This window comes from Vipera ursinii, assembly GCF_947247035.1.
Source record: "Vipera ursinii genome assembly, chromosome: 12".
NCBI lineage: Eukaryota > Metazoa > Chordata > Lepidosauria > Squamata > Viperidae > Vipera > Vipera ursinii.
Window position 1 is genome coordinate 15,044,170 of NC_139525.1, and position 25,591 is coordinate 15,069,760.

General features: G+C 40.6%; 1 protein-coding gene across 1 annotated transcript in view; it reads right to left on the reverse strand.

The window, feature by feature from the left end:
- ZC3H12B (zinc finger CCCH-type containing 12B) overlaps positions 1 to 18,617 on the reverse strand; it is a 41,241-nt gene extending 22,624 nt beyond the window's left edge. The window contains exons 1-2 of the mRNA XM_083372308.1: positions 18,428 to 18,617; positions 6,229 to 6,314 (exon numbers count right to left, since the gene is read on the reverse strand). The gene's annotated coding sequence lies outside the window, so the exon portion shown is untranslated. The remainder of the gene's footprint in view (positions 1 to 6,228; positions 6,315 to 18,427) is intronic.
- Positions 18,618 to 25,591: the final 6,974 nt, after the last annotated feature.

A 25,591-nucleotide genomic window follows, 5' to 3' on the forward strand; every position in this document is an offset into this window, starting at 1 on the left:
ATTGTAAAGTACAACCGTTTCTAACAACTCAAAATAACAGAAGAGCATAGTTGGAAGAGACCTTGGAGGTCATCTAGTCCAGCCTCCTGCTAAGGCAGGAAACCCTATACCATTTCAGACAAATGGCTGTCCAGTCTCTTCTTAAAAATCTCCAGTGGTCAAGTCTTTTTGAGATTGTTCTGCATCTTGAGCCTATCTGTTGGAGTACTGGCACTTCCTGCCAGCTTGCAAATTTGATGAGTTCTCCTCCAGCAAAAGCATCTGGTGTATGCAATTAGCCTGGTACTTTTCTTCTCACATTTACTGGAGAAGTACCACAAAAAGTCTATGCCAGTTATTGTCCTTTTTTTTAATGTTACTGGATTTCTCCCCTTTAAAAACAAACACAAAACCCTATTTGGGCAAGCCTATCCTTTCAGTATCCTCTGAAAGTGTATTTTGAACAGAAACTTCACAACTCTCATAACATTTGAGACTCTGTATTATTGGCAACGTTTCTCAACTTTATTTGAATATTCAAGGCGGCTAACTATAAACAAAAGGTATCCCACAAAAGGAATTGAAAAAATGTAAAACCAGCAGATCAACCAGCATTGTATGCATCTGTCTTGTTTCTATACAGATACAAAAATATTTGGTCTAAAAACCTGCAGTTACAACTCTAAGTCCAGGAAATAAAGAAAGCACAAAATAGCAAAACAAAACAGATTAAAAGCAATAAAAGAGAACCTGTATAGATTACTATGTAAACTAGTGTTGGTGTGAAATATCATAGAGATAATTTAATTTAATTTAATTTATTAATATTTCTATACCGCCCTTCTCCCGAAGGACTCAGGGCGGGGTACAGGGCCCTTGTAAGAACCTTGTATCTACTGAACGTGTAATTATCATATTACCTACCAACAGTTTCCTAAATAAGCAATTTAGTCAGTTATAAGCTCTTACTGGTGAACTTTGCATGCGCCCTTGTTTGCTATAAGGATAAAGAGTTGCACAACCCAAAATACAGAACAAGCAACTTCTTAAAACGGAACAAAATGAAAAGCTGGTGTTTTAATGCTCTAACAAGAGGCAATTAATTCTGCTACTGACCTGTTCTTTCCCCACGAATATCCTTTCTGATAGCATTTGTTTTCCAACCCAAGGGACTAACTGGAATAAGCAGCCACTGGCACCATCAGAGGACGACATCTTTGGAAGATGAAGGGTTAAATATTTTCTCCTCTTACCTTTCCTTTTTTTTTTTTTTTGCAAACTACTTTCACAGCCACAACTTGAAAACTCTTCCAAAACGCCTAGCAGAGGCAAATATATACAGGTTTTCTTTTTCAGAACTATTTTTCTTCAAAATTAACCACAGAACATTAAAATGTACGCTTTTCCCCCCCCCCAAAAAAATCCTTTTTTCTTGCTTCATTCAGATCTCTCACCAAATTCTATCACTGATGGATCCAAAATCTCTTGAGATTGGGAGTGGGGGGGGGAATCACACATATCCTTACAGTATAAAGAAGAGGCAAGTAAAAGAACTGTAACAAATCCCCCCCCCCAAAAAAAAAGACTCCAAAAGCCAATAAAGTAAGTATAAAATTGGATCTCCAAAGGCAGGCACTGCGGCTGGATACTCACAACTGTCTTCAAGAGGAAGCAGGCAGCTTACCTGTCATCCACACCGCTAATACCGATGATAAGTTCTCCGGCAAAAATAAGTGTGTATAGCAGTTTTCTACTCTTTGGACTCTGCTAAGGGACTGGATGAGTTATGAAAGCTGCTCTCTGCAGAAACACACCCACTTCCATGACTCACAGGAGTTTCTGTCTCTCCCCCCCCTTTTTTTTTTTTAAAGTAGTTGTCAACTCTGAAAGCTATTAAGAAAATTCAGCTGTGTCATTTTTCCTTTAAAAACCACCAGGGCCAAGGGGGTACTTCCATGTGAAAAATCACCACTGCCTTTAAACACAGGGCTATGAGGAAGTAATCCTATATGATTTTTATTGCCATTAATCATTCTGAGGTGGTTTACATTTTGAGAAAAAATTACAACCAATCCTTTTTCGGGACAGTATTCCTTAGTCACTAGAGTGGCTGGGGAGTTCCCCCTATTAGGGACTTTTTCCCCCCTTGAAAGTGGGGTGTGTGCCTTTTTTGCATTTCTGTTAACCACAGTTTTCCTATACATGCTAATGCCTCTCTTCTGTGCAACATCATACTATTTTGGGTGACCCAATAGTGCTGACATCCAAATATCAAAAATTAAAAGATTGCTACTCCCACATGAGGAAGAGAAGGTTATAAATTGGACTGACGCTGTGCCTGTTTATTGAAAACAGTAGCTTTCTCCTGACAAAACTTTTGAAAAGATCTTTCCTGTCTGAACAGAAAGAAAATAATGGAAAAAATTTACATTACCCAGAAACCAAACTGTTAAAATAAAAGATGTCCTTTTTTTTCCCCTCCTGTCTGAAACAACGGGAAAACTATTATCGGATTCCTAGGTTATCTCAGCAGAAAAATCTGTAAATAATGCTAATTTGTCAAGTGGTGCAGTAAATTTCAAAATTTCAAATTGATATTACCTGGCTTGGCAATGAAATGTCTGCAAGAACACCAACAAGCTCAGAGAGCATCCAGGACCCCAGGAATTTTAAGCTTCCTTATAATACAGCGGTACAGAGATAAATATCACACACGCATACCACACACAGGCACAGGTACACACAAAGCACTTTAAGGAGAAAACAATCCAGTACTACCAGCTTCCCATTTGTAAGCTGCAAAGATCTCATCCTCTGAAGTGAAAACTTTGCACTACAGCTTTAAGTGTTTAAGCCTTTGCTGCCCGTTGCTTAGCAACCAGGCATCCTTACCTAAACATTGCTTTTCAGCAGAGTCACGACTGACTAGTGGGGTTGCTAATGCAATTCAGAGAAAACACGTATTCTAGAATGACCCGAGTACTGGTCACAGAGGATGGTGCTTAATGAAGTTGCTACACCAGCCTTTTTAAAAAAAAGGTCTTTCGTGATTTATTTATTGCAACTCAAGAGTGCGACTGCCTGATGGACTCCGTGCACTTTTCTCAGCAATATTTTCAGAAGTTTTGCTTCCCAGGCAAAAAAAAAAAAAAGTCACCCAGCTGACTTCCAAGCCTAAACCAGGACTAAAACTGTCTTCCACGTTTCCAGCCTGGTGCCTTCACCACCACACCAAACTGGCTCTCCTATCGGCAATTATGCACCGTGAAATAACAAAACGAAATTTTTTTTTAAAAAAAGTACGCTTTTCACTCCAGTTTTTTTAAATATATATATATATATATATATGTTAAGGCATAACAGCTGATCACTGTGATCAGGCAATTGTATCAAGACGTGGTCCCACCAATCCATCTAATTTACAGACAAACAGAGACCTCTTGTTCGTTCAGAGACATGAGTGAGTTCTAAAGCCGGGATTTGACTCCCAAACAGCAACAACGACAAGAACATTGCTAAAGTTCTTCAAAAGCAAGGGTCTTCAAACTTGACCCTTTTAGGACTTGTGGACTTCAACTCCCAGAATTCCTCAGCCAGGCACACGTGCCTGGCTGAGGAATTCTGGGAGCTGAAGTCCACAAGTCCTAAAAGGGCCAAGTTTGAAGACCCCTGTTCAAAAGCAAGTAATCTCATTTCACTTCCTGCAGGGATCAAAGACGGGAATCAAATATGCCACTGGAACAGAAAGATCTCATATTATTCCAGTGGCACACGAAGCACCAAATACCGTACACGGAAATCAAGAAAATATTATCTGTCCTGGAGGCCCAAGAGGAGTGCGAGGGATGGTAGTAGTAACCGCAAGAATATAAATCCATCTTTCAAAATTTTATGGGAATTATATGAGATGTAAACACTTGAGCTCATCATGTTTGAGGGCACAAAACAATTTCCAAATTGCAGGGCCGTTAAAAGAGAAGTGTGTGATCAGCTGCCTACCACACAACTTTTAAAAGCAACCCAGGTATTTAAAGCTCTCTTTGACATCCCTAAAATTTATAAACATTGCCAGAACAATAATATCTGTCTATTAGGTGTAAACTTATTAGGTGTAAAATTATAATGTTACATGGTGTTTGGTGTGCTACATTCTCTCCTTTATATAGTGTTACATGGTGTGTAGGCACATTCTCTCCTTTATAACATTCATCAACTTGATATTCAAGAAATATTCAAAATCTTAATATAAGAAAGATCACCCAAAGGCTTAGGTATAATTTACATAATTAATCAAAGAAGTCTTGATTCCTGTTAATACAAATGAAGCAATTATTACAAGCATGGGAAAGTCAGTTCCCAAGGCCAGAGACCATCCCAAACCTCTTTTCTCTGATATCAAAGTTTTTCTAGCCCCACTGCTAAACATTTACAGCACATATTTCCTGAATTAGAAAATGTATGATGTACCAAAAAAAAACCTAAAACAGGAAAATGCTAAAGAAAGAAACAACAAACAAACAAAAAAATTGTGTGTTATTTTTCCATGCATTACTCTCAGACCTTCAACTGTTACAATGGGACTACAGCACTAAGCATGTCCGCCACTGCTTTATAGCCGGACTCTCTAAACTTGACAACTTTAAGATTTGTGGACTTCAACTCCCAGAATTCCTTAGCCAGCTGGTTGAGAAATTCTGGGAGTTGAAGTCAGCAAGTCTCAAAATTGCCAAGTTTGGAGACTTCATCTTTATAGCAGTATTTCTCAACGTTGGCAGCATGAAGATGTGTGAACTTCAGCTCCCAGGTCGGCAGTTTGGCAGGTCGAATCCCGAGTGCCGTGTAACAGAGTGAGCGCCTGTTACTTGTCCCAGCTTCTTCCAACCTAGCAGTTCGAAAGTACGTAAAAATGCAAGTAGAAAAATAGGGACCACTATGGTGGGAAGGTAACAGCATTCTGTGCGCCTTTGGTGTCTAGTCATGCTGGCCACATGACCATGGAGATGTCCTCGGACAAGCGCTGGCTCTTCGGCTTTGAAACGGAGATGAGCACCGGCCCCTAGAGTCGGAAACGACTAGCACACATGTGCAGGGGAACCTTTACCTTTACTTATACAGTGTATATTTTAACACAAGGCAGCAAATATATCTAATACTTGGATGTTTTTGCTTTGACAATACTTCTTCCTCCTCCTATTTCCCCTAGAACAACAACAATAACACTGTGAAGTGGGTTGGGCTGAGAGAAAGTGATTGGCCCAGTCACAAAAAGCTGGTTTTCATGGCTAAGGCAGGACTTGAACTCACAGTCTCCTGTTTTCTAGCCAGGTGTCTTAACCGCTAGAGCAAACTGGCTCAGCCTTTATGTTATACTGATTCTGGTTCAGTTTTATCAATCTTCATCCACTCCATTGTCAAATTTAGGCAAAGGTTTGGCACATCATTTAACATTCCTATTAATTAGAGCATCTAGCAGAAACTCTTACTGCTTCCCCAACAGTAATCCCAAAAGCAATTTGAGTCTTTATTTGGTTAATTCAAGTAAGGAAATTGCAGTCAGAGTGTTCCTGCCACTCTCACCACCCCCAGCAATGGGGAAAAAGCGCCCCAGAAGCTGCTTTCTCAAAAACGAGGATCAGTCCCAGATCATGGTTTCAATTCTCAGCATCCCCAAGGAAAATAAAGTGATATTGAGTATTCCCCTAATATTTTCTTGGTGGAAACCAAGCCAGCATTTAATACATTAATTCAAATAGAATCTGCCCCCTAGCGGTCAACAGGGAGAAAATCTCCAATGTATGAACCACAGAACACGAGATATTTAATTGACGTCATAGAACATAGAATAACAGAGTTGGAAGGGGCCTTGGAGGTCTTCTATATGTATCAGTGAACATTTTCCCCTCTTATACTAAAGAATCTCACCTCAAATACCATTCCAACATAACCCCTTTTGTATTAATATGAATTTATTTTTAATTTATTGTCATGTTCCCATGACAATATTTCCATAATTTCAAATCAAATTCATAGTTGAATACGAATGCATTTTAAATGAAAAAAAGATGCTGATATTCTAGCAAAATACTTTGGGTGATGAGAAATATGTTGAAGCAATGCTCTGCAATTAGAACAAATGTTCAAGTTAAGAACATAGCATCAAACTATATATTGCTCCATGCTTCATAGACTAACGTAACTCTTCCGAAAAATAATACATGCATTAAAAAGAAATGGAAGAATTTAACTTACCATTAAAGTATTTTCTTTCTTCTCTAAAATGCCCAAATAATTTCTTGTATCTCTGTTACAGCCTCACATGGTAGGTACAGGAATTCCTAATTAAAAAAAATATTCACAAAAGCACATGCTGCAGAGATTATGATAATATTTGACTAATTTACGTATGTAAAAAAACTTTTCAGTCCCATGGAGATCAAAACTGTTAAAACAAAATATGGTCATATGCTGGAATTATTTTCTACTGCAGATAAACCAGACAGGAGTAAACAAACCATTTTATTAGATGATGGGTCAAAGGGAGAGCGAAGTTGGTATCTGATTTTAACCTTCCTTTCCCAGAAGTTCATTTCAGATTTCAGCCGAGGGCTCTCTGAAATCTTCCAAAAGTTGGATGCATTTCTTCTAAAAAGGTTTGTAGCTTAGAAGTTCCTCTTAGTTCTATGCTGTTCTCTAGATCTTGAATGACAAGAATCATTTGGACATCTATGTCTCATGCCTCAGATGCCACCAGTCAGTTGACCTGGCTTGCAGTTCTTAGTACTTTGATTTCATAATTACAGGTAGTCCTTGACTTATGATGGCAATTGAGCCCAGAGTTTCTGTTGTTAAGTGACTTTTGCCCCATTTTACAACCTTTCTTGCCACAGTTGTTAAGGGAGTCACTGCAGTTGATAAGTTAGTAACCCAGTTTGTTGAGTGAATCTGCCTTCCCCATTGACTTTGCTTGTCAGAAGTTCGCGAAAAGGGATCACGTGACCCCGGGGGACGCTGCAACGGTCATAAATATGAGCCAGTTGCCAAGCATCTGAATTAAGATCACGTGATCATGGGGATGCTGCAAAGGTCGTAACTGTGAAACACAGGGATAAGTCACATTTTTCAGTGCCGTTGTAACTTTCAATGGTCACTAAATGAACTGTTGTAAATCAAGGACTACCTGTTCATTAATGCATTTTCTATAGACAGCATTCAACAGCTTCAGTTGAGGCAAAACGCAACATTTAAGCAGCTAACTCAAGATGATACTGCGAACATAACACTTATGTATTTTTTTTTATAAAAACATAATTTGAGTATGGATCAAGTCTGCTTATGTGTGCACTTAGAGGTGCTACTATTCACGGCTCCCCAATTATGGGATGCACTTCCTGCAGATCCAAGGCTGACCAGACTATTGATCTATTGAGTCTTCCAACTTCCAGGCTGCCTCCTTTTGGGAAACTCTGAACTATTAGTGGAACACATATCATATTATTTGCTAAAAGGACAAGATTATCTTCCACAGTTGGCTTAGTGGAAATTAGTTTTCCCATATCAACTCCAGAATAATTTGGAGTTTCTTGCACTCCGTACGTCATACAAACGTTTTGAAGCTAACCTATGCCCAGATCTTTTTCCTTCAATAGAAAAAGCGATCTAGAATCCATAAATGTCTCAGGGGTCTTCAAACAGTGGCCCTTTTATGACTTGTGGACTTTAACTCCCAGAATTCCTCAGCCAGGCACGCTGTCATGTCAGAAAGGAAGAATGTGACGCCTTATGTTTACTTCAAAAAAGAAAAGAAAAGAACGTCTCTTATTCAATCAGATTTTGTACTATTATGCGTTCTGTGAAGGACACAAAATGTTTAGATTATGTGCATCCATTGTGAAAAAGGTAACGTTTCCTCCTAGCAATTCTTATTCAGTTTTATTTAACTAAGAGGCACATTTGCTTCAGTAGGATTCGGCTTCATGAAGTTATTAAGATGCTTGGCTTTAGTTCATTTCTGCCTCAGCTGCTGCTGCTTCTTCTCCTACCTCCACCTCCACAGCAAAACAATAAAAATATGTAACTTAATACTGGCTAGAACTTCAGCATAGAGTATGACTCAGGTGTTGTTAGAGGGTTACATAAAATGCATCAAGAGATAGAGACAATTTCACAGAAGCAGTTCCATGGAGAAAGTCTGCTTACTAGAATAATTGCTGTGACAAGACTTAAAGTCATTAGAATCTCACACAAAGCTTGCCACGTGAATGATCTCCACACAGATGCATTTAAATAGATATCTTCCCACTGTAAGCAAGAAAAATGTATTTACTTCATGTCCTTATGGCACTAGGCCTGTTACTTCAGTAAGCTACTACTTCATTAACTCAGGACAATTAATTGAATTGTAAAACTTGGTTGCATAAACTTAACCAAGGAAAAAACCTTCCATATACTGTACAGAGACGGCACGCATTCCAGCATTTTATTCCAAATCACTGAACCTTAAAGAAGTGACTAAAGCCAATTTCTCTTGTAGACTTGACATTTAAAACTTCAATTGCTGTTTCATTAGATCACAATACTGCAATATTGAAAGAGAAGTTCCATGCTGAATATAATAAACATTTCCACAAATCTGTTTGCCTCATTATCCTTTTTTTTTCACTGTGACATTGCTCACAATTTCATATAAAACTGATCAGCATCCTTAAAAGACACTAATGTCTAAGGACGTCTTCCCATTGTTCTTTAACAAGTAGGAAATAAACCGCCAGCATGGCTTTTAGTACAGGCCTCTTGAAATAAATGAGAATCATATGATTATCCTTTTGCAAAACTCTTCTTCATTCCAATCTGGGTGGTATATTAAAATTTCATATCGAATTGTGCCCAAACATTCTAAAATAAAACGTTTTAAAGTTTAAAGAGGAATACGCAGGAGAAGATAAATACAATGTGCAGTCTTAAATAGGTCACTTGTTAAATGGAAGCAATTTTGTTCAAATTACAGAGAGAGAGAGAAATGTTCTTGTCAGAGAGACTGTATCTTTAGTCTCCGTTGTATAATGAAAATCGTAGCTAGACTGGAAAGCCAAAGAGAAGACAGCCTGGGCTTCTGCAATCCTATGGGGTTTCAGTACGTCAAAGTATCTGGACAGTTCAACGAAACTACATTATTCAAAATAATACAGCAGAAAAGATTTTCTATGATTCCATACACTTCTAGTAAAATCTACGACTTGGAAAAACTGACCAATGTGTTGTTTAATGAATGCAGGATTCAGTCTCAAAGCAATGTGACTGTCAGGACCCACCCCAATCTACATCTTAGGAAAGAGGAACACTTGGAGACAGATCCGGGACTGACCAAATGTTTATTCAAGCAGGCTGAATAAACAACCTTGCATCTAATGGATAGGGATGGCCAACAGTGACTTAGAAATGCCTTATGCTGCTTCTCCTAAGGCAGCAGTCCAGTGCAGGACTGAAAAAGCAAGTCCAATTAAATTGACCAGAAATTAGTTCTAAGTCATGCCAAATTAGACTGCAGAATTAATACTCTACGATTTCATCTCATCATAAATTTAAGCAATTTTATCTAATTAGGTTGGTTGGACTGAGAGAAACTGACTGGCCCAAAGTCAGCCAGCGGGCTTTCATGGCTAAGGCGGGACTTGAACTCACAGTCAGTCACCCGTTTTCTAGCCTGGTGCCTTAACCCACAGGTCTGCAACCTTTTGGGCACCAGGGACCAGTTCCATGGAGAGACATTTTTTCCGCAGACCAGAGGGCGCGTGGTTTTGTGTGCTGCCTGCATCCCACGGATGGGGCTTTGCTTGCTTCTTTGCTTGCCGGAATGCCACGGACCGGTACCGGTCCACGGACCGGGGGTTGGGGAACCCTGCCTTAACCACTAGACCAAAGTGGCTTTCAATGTCAACACAAAGCATTCTATAGTCCTGCTATTCTCGTTGTATACCAATTAAGCATGTGTTATTCACCCATATATAAATGACAGTTAATAGCATCAATTACATTTGTCAAGGCATTTTGTCATAAAGGAACATCACAATTTAACAGACTACCTGAAGCCACGCATGATAGTTCCAGTGTAACAATTCATCAACTCAAGCTGTATGCAGGTAGTCCTCAACTTACAACAGTTCATTTAGTGATAGCTCAAAGTTACAACTGCACTGAAAAAAAGGGGGCTTATGACCATTTTTTACACTTACAACCGTTGCAGCAGCCCCAGGGTCATGTGATCAAAATTCAGACGCTTGCCAACTGACTCATATTTATGATGGTTGCAGTATCCTAAGGTTACATGATCCACTTTTGCTACTTTCTGACAAGCAAAGTCAATGGGGAAGCCAAATTCACGTAACAACCATGTTACTAACAACTGCAGTGATTCACGAAATAACTGTGGCAGGAAAGGTCATAAAATGGGGCAAAACTCACAAATGTCTCACTTAGCAACAGAAATGTTGGGCTCAATTCTGGTTGTAAATTGAGAACTACCTGTATATGGCTAAAAGATTAAAAAGATAGCCAGAGAATGAAAATTATTTTTAGGTAATATATACTATAAGAGCAGATTCAGGCACCAGGCGAACCTGAGCGAAGGCCCCCCTAGTCACAGCTCCTATATGATCATCCAAGGAGAGCTGTGAATCTAGGAGGACACCCAAGTTACGAGCCCTATCTACAGGGGGTAATATCTCACCCCCCATAATTACAATAAATGATTAGAATAATTAATGCAGTAATACAGGACGATACAATCTAACCAAGCTAAACGAAGGAAAGAAAATAGATAAAGCCGATCAATTCTACTGTGCTAGTCACACAGTGAACAAATGGATGAAATTTTTCACATGTACAAATTATAAGTGGGATGCTTCCCCAGATCTGCTGACTGTGGGCTCAATAGTTTAGAATCACAATTTCTGCTTGCAACAAACAACCCATAAATAGCTCACAACATGCAGAATTCAAACCAATAAACCTTATAAAGAAAAAGTGCCAGCTCTGTATTATAAATACCTATAAATAAAGTAATTAGGTCAAGTTTTGAGTGAGGCAAAGAACAGGTGCTTTCCCCCCCCCCCTCCAAGTTTATTATCATTAGCCTACACATTTGCAGAGGTTTTCAAGAACACCCAGCCCTGAGAATCACACCAGAGATACCATTTTTAATTTCCCGCAGTGTACACATTTTAATTTCTAAAACAATGCGCACAGCAGAAGAACCCAACCAAAGGTCCATGGAGTAATTCTCACCTGTCAAGGAACTGGACCATCAACAAACAAAAACAAAAGGTTCTCCGTGATTGCTGTCTCCAGCATCAGACAATACAGGGATTTATTGATTTGTTTTTACCGTGCCTTCAGTCTTGACAACCCCAGTTTCCCTGACAATGTTTTCAGAAGTGATTTGCGCCACCTTCCAGGGGTAGGCAACCTTGGCTCTTTTATGACTCATGGACACCAACTCCCAGAATTCCTGAGCCAGCCACGCTGAGAGGAAAGGGAGAGGTTTTCAAGTTGAGCCATGCTGGCTCAGGAACTCTGGGAGTTGAAGTCCATGAGCCATAAAAGAGCCAAGGTTGCCTACCCCTGATCTAAACAGTCACATGTCTGAGATGGTATAGGTTCTCCTGTTTGAGCAGGGGGCTGGACTAGAAGACCTCCAAGGTCCCTTCCAGATTCTATTCTATTCTATTATTCTATTCTATTCTATTCTATTCTATTCTATTCTATTCTATTCTATTCTATTCTATTCTATTCTAGAGCCTTGGCGGAGCAGTGGGCTAATGCCTCCTTAAGTAACACCAGCTGCCTGCAATTAGTGCAGGTTCGAGTCCCACCAGGCTCAAGGTCGACTCAGCCTTCCATCCTTCCGAGGGAGGTAAAATGAGGACCCAGATTGTTGGGGGCAATAAGCTGACTTTGTAATAATGCCGCTTGGGGTTTGTGTGAAAGCCCTAATAAGCAGGCATATACATAGAATGAAGGCTACTGCTAAGCTTGTAAGCCGCCCTGAGTCTTCGGAGAAGGGCGGGATATAAATGGAATTAAATTTTTTTAAAAAATTATTCTATTCTATTCTATTGATTTTGAGCCTAGATTCCTTTTAAGTAACTTGCTGCCAATGCTGCCCATATAGTTGCAGTTTTTATATGTCCTTGAAGTGGCAGATAATTGCATTCTCTGTAGCTATGCTTTGGGCTCTTAAATAATCTGTTAAACAGGTGCTAATCTATTGAATTCTTTTTTTTAGAGATTTATTTTTATGCTGTAATAAGTTTGTACTTTTTTGAATATATATTTTCACTGACAACTGCATTGGCTATTCTCCAAAATAACAAAGTGAGATGAAAAGTATAAATAACAAACAAAAGTACAATTACTGCATTTTTAAAATGAATAAAGCTGTATTTTTAGCTTCTTTACTAAGAACCGAACTCAATTAGACATCGTGTAATAATATGGAGCAGGTATTCAGTACTAATGTACAATTAATTGGAATGAAATTTAAATATAGCAGAATGAGGATTTTATTGATTATACTTGGCTGGAACAAATGCCGTACCCTGATGAAGAGATTAGTAACAGTCATAGATAAACACAATGCCTCACCATAAATTTATAATATAAATTCTCTTCTTTGTTTTGCTCTCGATATATAGCGTTACATTTTAACTATCCTAAGTCAAGATTAACTTCAACCTTTGCTTGCATATCAACCCATCAAGTGCAAACTTTAGTTAACACTAACCCTGATCAGCATAGCTAATACTGGCAAAGGTAAAGTACCTTCAAGCAGAGGAAGTACCCAAAATCGTACATGTTGTCACTGTCATAAAAAGCCTGTTCGATCATTTCAAACCATTCTCTTGAACCTCAACTTCCTTTTCAGTGATAATAAACTTCACACTGAATGCAGCCATAAATCTCCCATTCTTTTTAATGACTTTGAACTGCAATTACATGATATCTATGAATTAGCTTTACTAAACTCATTACATCAACGTTCATTGCTTAAAATGTAGCTGTAACTTATTTTCTATGCATGAAAAGAGCAACATTTTTCCACGTGAGGAAGCTAACTACTGTACCTGGAAATAAAGTAAATATAATAAGAACATAGTATATGTTTTGATTTTACTCTATTCTCAGCCATATAAACTTGTTAATGCATATAAAAAGTGCATGCATCAAAATGTTTGTATACGACCAGCTCTCGCTCTGTATGTATGTATGTGTGTCTGTATGTGTGTGCGTATAACAACATAATCCATCTGAAGGAATGGATTGGTCTTCATGATGCCATAAAAACCTTTCACTTTACAGTACAATTAAAACACTGTTACAAACTAACAGCCACATAAACAAAACCTATTTCTTTGCAGTCTGCAAAGATTTAAGTTCTTACTACAGAGTAATTTCCAATGAATTCAAAGAATCTTGTTTTCCAGTAAATAAATGCATTTTAATTTGATCATCTGATATTCAGATGAACTATCTTGAGCATTCTTGCGCCGAGATTGAAATGGGCAGCACCTAAATTTGATAACTAAGTCTTCCTTTCGGTTTGAGCAAGTGCCTCCATCGTATCCTATGATTTTAGTGGAATTTGCTTCAAGCAAGCAGCCTTAGGATGTTAAATGCTGCTCAGCCACTAATTCCTTTCCTCCTTCTGCAGAAGACTGCATTTATGATTTCCTGGTCTCACTTTATCCTAACAGAAATTCTTTAGGCAGATTAGATTGAGGAGCTCCACCACTGAGAATACAACCTGGTTCTATCATGATATTGTGATTGTGCTGTGCATATTGTGATCGCTGAATTGTATATGAAAGCTTACTCAAAACAAAATATACAGTTAGTGGAAATTAATTATCAGGAAAGGGTGATGATGGTCATAAGAGCCTTGGTGGAGCAGTGGGCTAATGCCTCCTTAAGTAACACCAGCTGCCTGCAATTAGTGCAGGTTCGCATCCCACCAGGCTCAAGGTCGACTCAGCCTTCCATCCTTCCCAGGTAGGTAAAATGAGGACCCAGATTGTTGGGGGCAATTAAGCTGACTTTGTAATAATGCCGCTTGGGGTGTGTGTGAAAGCCCTAATAAGCAGGCATATACATAGAATGAAGGCTACTGCTAAGCTTGTAAGCTGCCCTGAGTCTTCGGAGAAGGGCGGGATATAAATGGAATTAAAATAAATAAAAATAAAATAAACGTGACGAGGGAACTGAATACAAAATGGAGGGTATTACATAGCCCACCAGCTCACCAGCTCTTAAATATTGTATAGATCCAATATCACAAAAGCCACTGTATCATTTGAAGGATGGGCATGAACAGGACCACAGGTGATGGCACATCTCTATTGGCTATCTATCTAAGTTAGTCATCATTTCTTGCAGCAGTGATTCTTTAACTAAGCAAGACATTGTAAATAAACTATATTATTTCTCCAGAAGAAAGCAATTCTGCAGAACCAAGCTATAGGCTCATTAATTCAGTGTCCACTTCTTACAGAAAGCCAAAGCAAAGCAACATGGGTCTTGGGAAGACCAAAGGCACAAATGGAACAGCCTGTTCCTGGCACCTGGTTCCCTCCCTCTCTTAGAGAAATGGTCCCTATGAAATAAAGTCTCTGACTATCGAATGATCATCCACATCCACAAAAACGTATCCAAGCTATAAACTTTATCAGAAGCCCAACCTTTGGGCAAATATTCAGATCCATTAAAATGAAGGACACTAAACACAGAGATTATTAGTAAAACTCTTCCTGAGGAGTCAGGAATTATTTTTACTTTCAGTTACACTTCTAAAATGAATATTAGCTGACAGAATTATATTACCGTATATTGCTCCCACAGTGGACTTTGGCTATTATTATAATACTGTTTTATACGTTGTTGTAAACAGATTCAGCTAGGAATTATTCCTTTCCAATGATTGAAAAATTGTGGTTTTGTAGTTTTGATTTATGAGACTAATAATTAAATTTATATGCCTCCTGACTCCCAGCAACTCTGGGTAGTCAGATAACCTTTATTGTCATTTTTTACTGTGGGCACAATGGCTCACATTAAAAATGAAATTTAGTTAGGCCACTTTTGAAAGGTTCTTTCTTGAAAATGCAATCTTTCAAGAAGTTTTATGTTAACCATCATAATTAATACCTGTTGATAAACCTATTTTCACTTTGGTCTCTTCAAACCATTTTGTAGCCAAAGAAACTGCTGATTTGCCTCTAAGCAAAGGCTCCACTGAATAATTACGGTGGAATGCCCAATGCTGAGAAGTAACTTCAAGGAGTCATGCTACATATCCAGGCAACATGTGCTTGCAAAAGGCACCAAACCTCAGAGTTCTGCGGTGTTCTTGGCCTGCTGCTGTTACTACTCTGCACTTCCTAACCACTGCTCTTCCAACAATACAAACCAGTGTACTAACCTGATCATGGACATTCCATAATACTAGCAGCTTTTAATTCTGGCTGCAATCCTAGAGATGGAACGAAATGAAGATGAATATTCTCGTTGTTCCTTTTTCTCTCTTATTCTAGGCATGGTTCTTGCTGGATGTTAGTACAGGTGGTCCTCAACTTATGACCACAACTGAGCCCCAAATGTTTTTTTTGCTAAGCAAGATATTTGTTAAGTAAGTTTTGCTCCGTTTTACAAGCTTTCTTGCCATATTTGTTAAATGAATCATTGCAGTTGTTAAGTTAGTAACACGGTTGTTAAGCGAATCTGACTTCCCCATTGACGTCGGTTGCCAGAAGGTCGCAAAAGCTGATCAAATGACCCCACAATGCCATGATGTCATAAATATGAGTCAGTTACCAGGCATCTGAATTTTGGTCACGTGACCATGGAGATGCTGCAATGGTCATGGATGTGGAAAAATGGTCATAAATCACTTTTTCAGTGCTGTTGTAACTTTGAATGTTCACTAAATGAACTGCTGTAAGTTGAGGACTACCTGTATTGCAAATCAGGTGATATGGCAGTTCTACCACCCATGTCTGAAGATTTGGCTAAGTACACCACCAAAGTCATACACCCCACAGGATTCTAGATACAGAACTATTCTTGCCATTTTATAATGAATAATAAGGCGCAAACGGTTGCACAGATGAGCATTCTTCTAGTTATTATTTTAGTTTTAGTGCAATATTTAAGCTTCAGGGATTCCCATGATTTTTTCTTTTATAAAGAACAGCAGACAAATGATATATTAACAGTATCTTGCCAATGATGACCTTTAAAATATCTTGCCCAACATCTACAGATGTAAGCCTATTTAATTCTTATCCTGAATGCTGTTAATATTTTCTCAACTCACCTGCTTAAGGGGCTTTATGCTTTTTTACCTGGTTTTATATTTTGCTTTTTACTTGTATGGTGCTGTTTTTGCTGTTTTTTTAATTGTGAGCCGCCCAGTGTCACTTTGGCAAGATGGGCGGCTATATAAATCAAATCAAATGATGCAATGCACACATGATCAAGACAGACACACCAAAGGGCAGATCTCAATCCAATAAAGGAGAATATAAACTGATATCAATCAATCAATCAATGCAATGTACACATGACCCAGACAGACACACCAAAGGCCAGATCTCCATCCAATAAAGGAGAATATAAACTGATATCAATCAATAAATCAATCAATGCAATGTACACATGACCCAGACAGACACACCAAAGGCCAGATCTCAATCCAATAAAGGAGAATATAAACTGATATCAATCAATCAATCAATCAATGCAATGTACACATGACCCAGACAGACACACCAAAGGCCAGATCTCCATCCAATAAAGGAGAATATAAACTGATATCAATCAATAAATCAATCAATGCAATGTACACATGACCCAGACAGACACACCAAAGGCCAGATCTCAATCCAATAAAGGAGAATATAAACTGATATCAGTCAATCAATCAATCAATGCAATGTACACGACCAAGACAGACACACCAAAGGCCAAAACTCAATCCAATAAAGGAGAATATAAACTGATAGCAAACCGCATTCCTTACTGGAATTGACGTTACCTAGTTTGGGTCATGAAACGTCTGCAAGAAAACCAGCAAGTTCAGAGAGCACCAAAGACCCTTCATTTCAACCTTGAGCTACAAATATTCTTCTTTATTGGTACCACATATGAATATCCAATGCTTCAGACAGCAGCAAATGGGATCTCAATCCATCACTGCAATCAGTGGATGAATGAATGCAATCAATCAATGTCCAAGGCAGACCTACCAAAGGCATTTGAAGGCCCTGGGCTTCCTTTTCCCCTGCCTGCTTCCCCCACCAGGGATCTAAGCCACTTCCTGGTCTCCTTACTGAGGATGGATGGAGAGTTAGAGATAGAGATAGAGAGAGAGAGAGAGATAGAGAGATAGAGAGACAGACAGACAGACAGACAGATAGATAGATAGATATAGCTAAGGCTATATAGCTATATAGTATATAGCGATAGATAGATAGATAGATAGATAGATAGATAGATAGATAGATAGATAGAGATAGATAGATAGATAAGATATAGAGATAGATAGATAGATAGATAGATAGATAGATAGATAAATGATAGATAGATAGATAGATAGATAGATAGATAGATAGATGATAGATAGATAGATAGATAGATAGATAGATAGATAGATAGATAGATTCACAGACATAAAATACAGGTAGTCGTCAACTTACAACCGCAATGGAGCCCAATTTATGTTGCTAAGCGAGACATTTCTTAAGCAGGTTTTGCCCCATTTTGTGACCTTTCTTGGCCCAGTGGTTAAGGGAATCACTGCAGTTGTTAAGTGAATCCGGCTTCCCCATTGACTGGGCTTGTCAGAAGGTCGCAAAGGGGGATCACGTAACCCCAGGACGCTGCGACCGTCCTAAATATGAGTTGCCAAGCATCCAAATTATTATCACCTGATCACGGGGATGTGGCAACGGTCGTTAAGCCTGAAAAATGGTCGTAAATCACTTTTTCCAGCAATGTTATAACTTTGAACGGTCATTAAATGAACTGTTGTAAGTCGAGGACTACCTGTACTGATAAAAAAAAATGCTGGCCACCTGGGGCCTTCCCTCGAGATAAAACCAGGATAGCAACTCAGTTCTCTGAAGGGGAAGAAAAAGGAGGGGGTTGGAAGCCCCCACCCACCCACTCCGCCCTCCTCCATGAAGACGACTCTACGACCCCAGCGATCGCAGCCAGGCCCGGGAAAGCCCCCCCCCTCTCCCGCTGGGACTCTGCAAGGTAGAGTACCCCTGCACTGGGAAGCTCTCCCAGCCTGGGCCAGAGTATCCAACCCTGCCGCGGCCTTGCCCGGGGGAAGCAGAGCTCAGAAGAACAGCAACACCCCCTTCCTCCAGCCACGGAGCCCCCCTGCCCTCCTCACCCGGGCTCCTCGCCGATGCAGCTGCCCGCTCGGGGTCTGCCAGCAGCGGCGGCGGCGGTAGCGGCGGCGGCGTCTCCGCTTGGGGGGCCCCGTGGTGGCCGCTCCCGCCCAGCGGCATCCACAGCATGAGGGCGCCCGCAGGAGAGGCCTAGCAGCCGGAAAGCGAAGCGGCTGCGGAGTCTGGGAAGAGTCGCCGCCGCCGCCAGGCTTCAGCTGAGGCGGCTTCGGGACTAGGCCGCACGGGCGCCGTCGCTAAGCAACCGCGCGGCCCCGCCCTCCCCGACGGGTTGCTGAGACTGTCGGGCCGGAGGAGGAAGAGGAGGAGGCCTGCCCCGCCCGCGCATGCGCGCTGGGGAGCACGGCTCCACCGTTGCCCACCAGCTGGACCGGGGTGATCGGTAGATTGTGGGAACGCGGGTAGTGGCTACACGGGTCATCGTGATGCTGGAGAAGCTGGCCTGATATTTTTTTGGGAGAGGGGACGGTTAGCCTATGAGAGATCTTGATAGCTGGAAAGTGATTTATTTACTCTCTTAGGATTGGTTTCCATTTTTGTTTTTAATGCTCATGATTTTAATGCTTACAATCTTGTAATGCTTTATAAGTTATAAGGTTTTTTTTTAAATCAGGTGATTTTTTCCCCCTCTATGTATCTTGTGAAATAGAGCAACAGAAAATAACCACGAAGTGCTAATAAAATCAAAAGAGAATGTACCGAAAGGGGATGAAAGGAGTGATTGAAATGAAAAAAGTAAAAAAATTATCCTTAAAGGATTAATATAGAGCTATCTTGGTCCTTTCACCTATTTTTTCACTCTAGCCATAGAGACCATTGTTTTGAGATTTATTTTTTTTAATAAGATTGCCAGCCCTTTGGAGTGTTGATATAAACAGGATAGTGACGGGTACATTTCTTTATATTGCAAAATCCATGTGCTTTTTTTTTGCAACACATGTTATCCATAGTTATGGCTTATACTTATAGAAACCGCCTGATGTTATTTCATGTTATTCGTCTCAAGTACATCTGACACTTATTTAATACCAACATGTATTTTATGTGCTGTATTTGTATACTATTAGACTGTAAATATGTAAACTTCCAATCCTATCTTTTATATGTTGCATTTTTTTAACTAATTCTTAGTCCAAACCACCTCACATTGTTTTGTCTCAGGGATAAAATTACAGTAAACCCACCCAGAGTCACTTAGTTGAGTTTGTCAGTAATAGAAATCAAATAAATAAATAAAATAACACTGTTGATTTGAGCTGACTCTAAGTCATTGGGAGCTCTGTGGTTAGCAACTGAATTTAGGTTTTCTCCAAGTCTTTTAGCTATTAATGTCAACTGTCCAGCTGGCAAATCCAGAAAAAGGAACATGAGACATTATTTTACCAAGAGCATAAAACTTTACTGAATATACCACATTCGCGTAGAAGAAGCAAAACCAGCTCCGGCTTTCCTGCACAAAAGCAAGTGTAGTTAATTCCCGCTTTTCCCTTTGGGCCACCCACAATCCAAAACGTCCACCAATCTTTTCTGTTCATTTTGTTATGGGAAACAGCCAGCCCCTGGGATATCTGCTGTGTGTCCTTGAGATTGCAATGTCTCACAGATGGGTGCTTGAATACCATTCTCCCACCCCTACAGTCCATCCACCACCCTCCCTGATATTGCGAAGGAAAAATGTAGGTGAAAGCGCAAATCAGACTTGACAATTATGAATTCGTCACTATGGCCATTCAAAGTTACAACAGATAACTTTTTTTTAATTCCATTTATATCCCGCCCTTCTCCAAAGACTCGGGGCGGCTTACAAGCTTAGCAGTAGCCTTCATTCTATGTATATGCCTGCTTATTAGGGCTTTCACACACACACCCAAGCGGCATTATTACAAAGTCAGCTTAATTGCCCCCAACAATCTGGGTCCTCATTTTACCTACCTGGGAAGGATGGAAGGCTGAGTCAACCTTGAGCCTGGTGGGATGCGAACCTGCACTAATTGCAGGCAGCTGGTGTTACTTAAGGAGGCATTAGCCCACTGCTCCACCAAGGTTCTTCCCAACAAGCCAGTTCCAAAGTTCTGACTGCTACCTCTGCTGCAGTCACAGCATCCAGCCCGCATTTAAAGCTGTTTGCGGCGTCCCACAGTCACGTGACCGATCTATATTTCTGTTGAAATTGGTACTTCCAGTGTTCAGCAAAACATTCCATAGCGAAGGGCCTTTCAACCTTTTCACTCACTGTACCACATTTTAGGATGGGGCAACGTCCGAGTACCACCAATCGCGTAGCAAGGTGTCAAAAACTTGATGACCCCCCCAAAAAAGGAAAAAAGTGATGAAGTACAGGTAGTCCTTGACTTACAACAGTTCGCTTAGTGACTGTTTGAAGTTACAATGGCACTGAAAAAAGTGCCCCCACAGCCACAGCCGAGCAAGACACCCGCCTGCCCGCCCGGCGGCGCTCTTCCTCCTGTCCGAGGTTTTCATTGTTGTGAGCATTTCTGTTGAGGATTGGCAGGGGGGGTGGGGGGGTTGGTTTTTATTCCCCCCCTCTGCTGGGTGGTTGCAGCAGGTTTTGGTCACTTCACATGACCCTGAGACACTGTGACCATCATAAATATGAATCGGTTGCCAAGCATCTGAATGTAAATCACAAGACCCTGGAGATGCTGCAACATTCCAGCTGATCGGCGCTTCTTCTGGGCTCAGCAGAAGCACCGGGATCAGCGCCAAGCTCCAGCTGGAACCTGGCACTTCCGCTGGGCCCTGACAGTCCTGCAGCTCCAGCCATCTCTCGCTCAGGCTTCTGTGTGCTACCACCGGTTCAGCTCATTCCCCTCCCCCGCTACCACTTGTCTAGGATGGTCACGTACCACCTGCTAGGTGCTAATGTACCACAGGTGGTACCCGTACCACTGATTGAAAAGCCCTGCCATAGCGAATAGTGGATTCACTTAACAAATGCAGTGTTTGCATTACGACTGCTGCTGCTGCAAAAAAAGTTGTAAAATCTGGTCGGTCACTTGGATGGTCACTTTATGACCACGGGTAGGTTTCATTACGGTCATAAGTCAAGGACTGTCTGTACTGATTACAGAGACTAACCAAACGAAGGTTTGACACATTTGCCTTTTTATTTTTTACATTTGTTTATTATTGTAAATGCACAAATGCTCTGAAATACACTGGAAATCCGATTTATAAAGCAGGTCCACCTATCAATACATGTGATAACCACCCCACTGGGGATGGAAATGCTGATAGAAATCACCAGCTACACGACAGAACCTAGCAACCAGCCACACATCAAGATTAATGATCCATGTATTACCCTATACATTTTTATGCAATACAGTAGAGTTATCTATTCAAATGTTTTACCTGACTGAAAATTGCCAGGGAAGCAGATTCAAATCAGATCGATTGAAAGCCACAAACCATTCAAGGTTAATCATTGACTACTTTAAATTTGTTGTGTATGTCTTGTTGTATTTTACTAACGGCACAGATGGGACAAGCTATTGAACAATGCAAAAATAAAAATAAAAATCCCTGGGAAATAAATACTTACCCTGCTATTAGATGAGGCAAAGAAACAAAAATATGAAGAGAACAGAGAAAAGATTCCTATTAACTAGAAAAACGAGGTAAGTTTATTGACTGGATGTAAACTACTATGGACAGTCAGTTTGGTTTAGTCTTTAAGGCACGGGGCCAGAAAACAGGAGACTGAGTTCTAGTCCTACCTTAGGCACAAAGCCAGCCTAGTGACCTTGAGCCAGTCATATTCTCTCAGCCCTAAGAAGGAGGCAGTGGCAAGCCACTTCTGAAAAACCTTGACAAGAAAAAAATGCAAAGATTTATTTGAGCCATTTCCAAGAATTGAACACGATTTAATGGGGGGAAAAACACTACAGGAATCTAAGGGAATATCATGGAAATACCAGGTGTTGTGTTTTGTTTTGTTTTTGTACCTTGGCCTGTACTGGCTGTCCCTGAAACCATAAAATGAATCAGTTGTTTTATGATCCTTCTTCCGCCTTCACGAGAATCAATTCTTTAATACCCTGCATTGTTTTTTTAATGTGCATGTTTGAGTAGGTGAGGTAGAAACCACAAAGATTTTGCAAGTGTCACTGCACACATGACATTTTGCATCATTGCACTGGTGACATGATGGGATTTGAGACAGCACTTGCTTCCCCTCTGGCCAGAAATCCCCCATCTACATTTTCCTGTGATCATGTAATCAAAATTCAGACACCTGGCAGCCAGCATGTACTTATGACGGTTGCAGCGTCCTGTGATCCTGTGATCCCCTTTTGCAACCTTCTGACAAATACAGTCAACAGGGAAGCCGGATTCACTTAACAACCACATTACTAACTTAACAACTGTGGTGATTCACTTAACAACTGTGACAAACAAAAGGTCATAAGACGGGGCAAAAATTCAACTCTTTTGCTTAGCAACTGAAATTTTGGGCTCCGTTGTCAAAAGTCGAGGAGCTGTAATGAGCAAAACCTATTGCTGTTGCAGAAAGTGAACATATTTCATCTCCATCTGCCACTCATTCTGCCCGAGCTTTTTTCAGTTCTCCAATCTGCCTCTTTCGCTCTTCCAAAGCCTTAGCAACTGGATTCTCAGTTCCTCTAAAAGCATCCCATTTATTTTCTAGAATTAAATCATTCCCAGAGAGAACACACCTACTCCAAACATACAGCTTTGAAACTGACTCAATTTCTGCTTAACCCACGACAGAAACTCGGGAGCCTCACTCAGTTTAATGGCACTTTCCCTGTCATTCTGGAGACGGTTATTCGCACAGCATTGAATCATTTGATGACACAGAAAGCTTTTCTCTGCCCATTCATCGGTGTCAAAAAAAAAAATCTGCAATGGTTTGGTCTGTCAACTTAATAACAGTCTTTTTTTATTATTTCATTTTCCAGAGATCTGGCTACAGATGGTCTGTCAACATCTAGCTCAAGAATCCAAATAAAACTCCAGGTTCCTTCCATTTCTGAAAATCTTACTGTTTGTTGAACACACAGCTTGGTTATGTCGGAGCAAAATGAACTCTGAGGTTTCAGCACCAATTCATGGGCTTAAACAATCGTTTTCCCAGCCAAACCCCCAACGTCTTAGGTAATCCATATCAACAGGTTCCCTTTGTTATGGAAACTGTCTGCTCTAAATCCACAACTGTTCTGGTGTGTCCTTAACAAGGCTTCAGGTGAGGAGGGGGACGTTCATGGTATCCGAAGCAGAACATCCAGATTCAGTCTGTTTTGTTCCGAACAGTATCAAGCTTGTGAACTCTCAAGCTTCCTTCTTCCGTTATGTATTCAAGATGGACTATGATTAATAGTTCTATGTTACTTATATGTAAGGGTGTAAAGGTAAAAGGTAAAGGTTCCCCCGCACACGCGTGGCAGAGCTATCCAACTTTAAGACTTGGGGACTTTTCAACTCCCAGAATTCCCTAGCCAATCATGCTGGCTGGGGAATCCTGGGAACTAAAGTCCACAGGTCTTAAAGTTGCCAAGCCTGGACACCCCTGATTTAGGGGATCTGATCAGATCCTTTTGGACTTTTGAAGGACTTTGTGGATACTGGGTCCAATCAACAAAATCTTTGAAAGTCAATGCAGGCCTACTAACATATTGCTAACTATATTAACCTATGGGCAGGGAGGAGGCGGGGTGGGGTGGGGACAACATTTCTTGTGAATGAGTTCAGGAACTTCCAAAGGGACCTATGCAGAGATATGTAAGTTCTCCATCACCTGCCATTTCTCCATCCTGAATACCTCCAAAGGCAATTCTTCACCTGTCCTGATCAATGAGGACGGAGCCTTGTTTGAAAAATCCATGAATCCTTTACCACAGGGATTGTTCCATGCTGAATCCATCCTACGGAAAAGTTTCCTAAAAAAAGAACATCCAGGATCATGGCAGCAATGCTCAGGTGGATCAAATATAACTGATTTCAGGGAGCTTATTCTCTCCCCACCCCCCAAATTTATATTTTCTGTTCCAATTTCTGGGTCGTGGCTGCTTCATCCATTTCAAAATAACCGTCCTATTTATACTAGAGAATGTTATGGAAGCTACCTTAAAAAGGTAAAGGTAAAGGTTCCCCCGCACATGCGTGCTAGTCGTTTCCGACTCTAGGGGCCGGTGCTCATCTCCGTTTACCTTCCCACCATAGTGGTCCCTATTTTTCTACTTGCATTTTACGTGCTTTCGAACTGCTAGGTTGGCAGAAGCTGGGACGAGGAACAGGCGCTCACTCTGTTACGCGGCACTCGGGATTCGACCCACCAAACTGCCAACCTTCTGATCGACAAGCTCAGCATCCTAACCCACTGAGCCACCGCATCCCTACATGTATGGGTGTAGGCCTATACATATGTTGTATATAGTATGTTTAAATGTGTGTTATGCATGTGTACACTTTGAGAGCAAGCAACTAAATTTCATTTTTAATGTGTGTCATTGTGCCCACAGTAAAAAAAAATGACAATAAAGGTTATCTATCTATGCTATTTTTTTTCCCCTCTCTCCTTCGCCTCTAATAATGCTTGGCAGGAAAGCCTCTTCCCCTCTGGCACCGACCTGCCACCCTCATCTGCACAAATGCAAAATGAAACAGGACAGACCACCCCTTGAATACTGCATCCAATTTTAGTCACCATATTACAAAAAAGACATTTAGACTTAGGGAAAAAATGCAAAAAAAAGAGCAACTAAGATGATTAAAGGCCCGGAGACTAATACATATGAAGAACGATTGCAGGATTTGGGTCTGGCCAGTCTAGAGAAAAGAAGGACGAGGGAGGACAGGATAGCCGGATTCCAGTATTTGAGGGGCTGCCACAAAAAAGAGGGGGTCAAACTATTCTCCAAATCACCAGAGGGCAGGACAAGAAACAATGGATGGAAACTAATCAAGGAGAGAAGCAAGCTAGAATTAAGGAGAAACTTCCTAACAGGGAGGACAATCAAACAGTGGAACGGCTGGCCACAAGAAGATGTAAGTGCTCCATCACTGGAGGTTTTCAAGAAGAGACTGGACAGCCTCTTGTCAGAAATGGTATAGGCTCCCCTGCTTGAACAGGGGGCTGGACTAGAAGACCTCCAAGGTCCCTT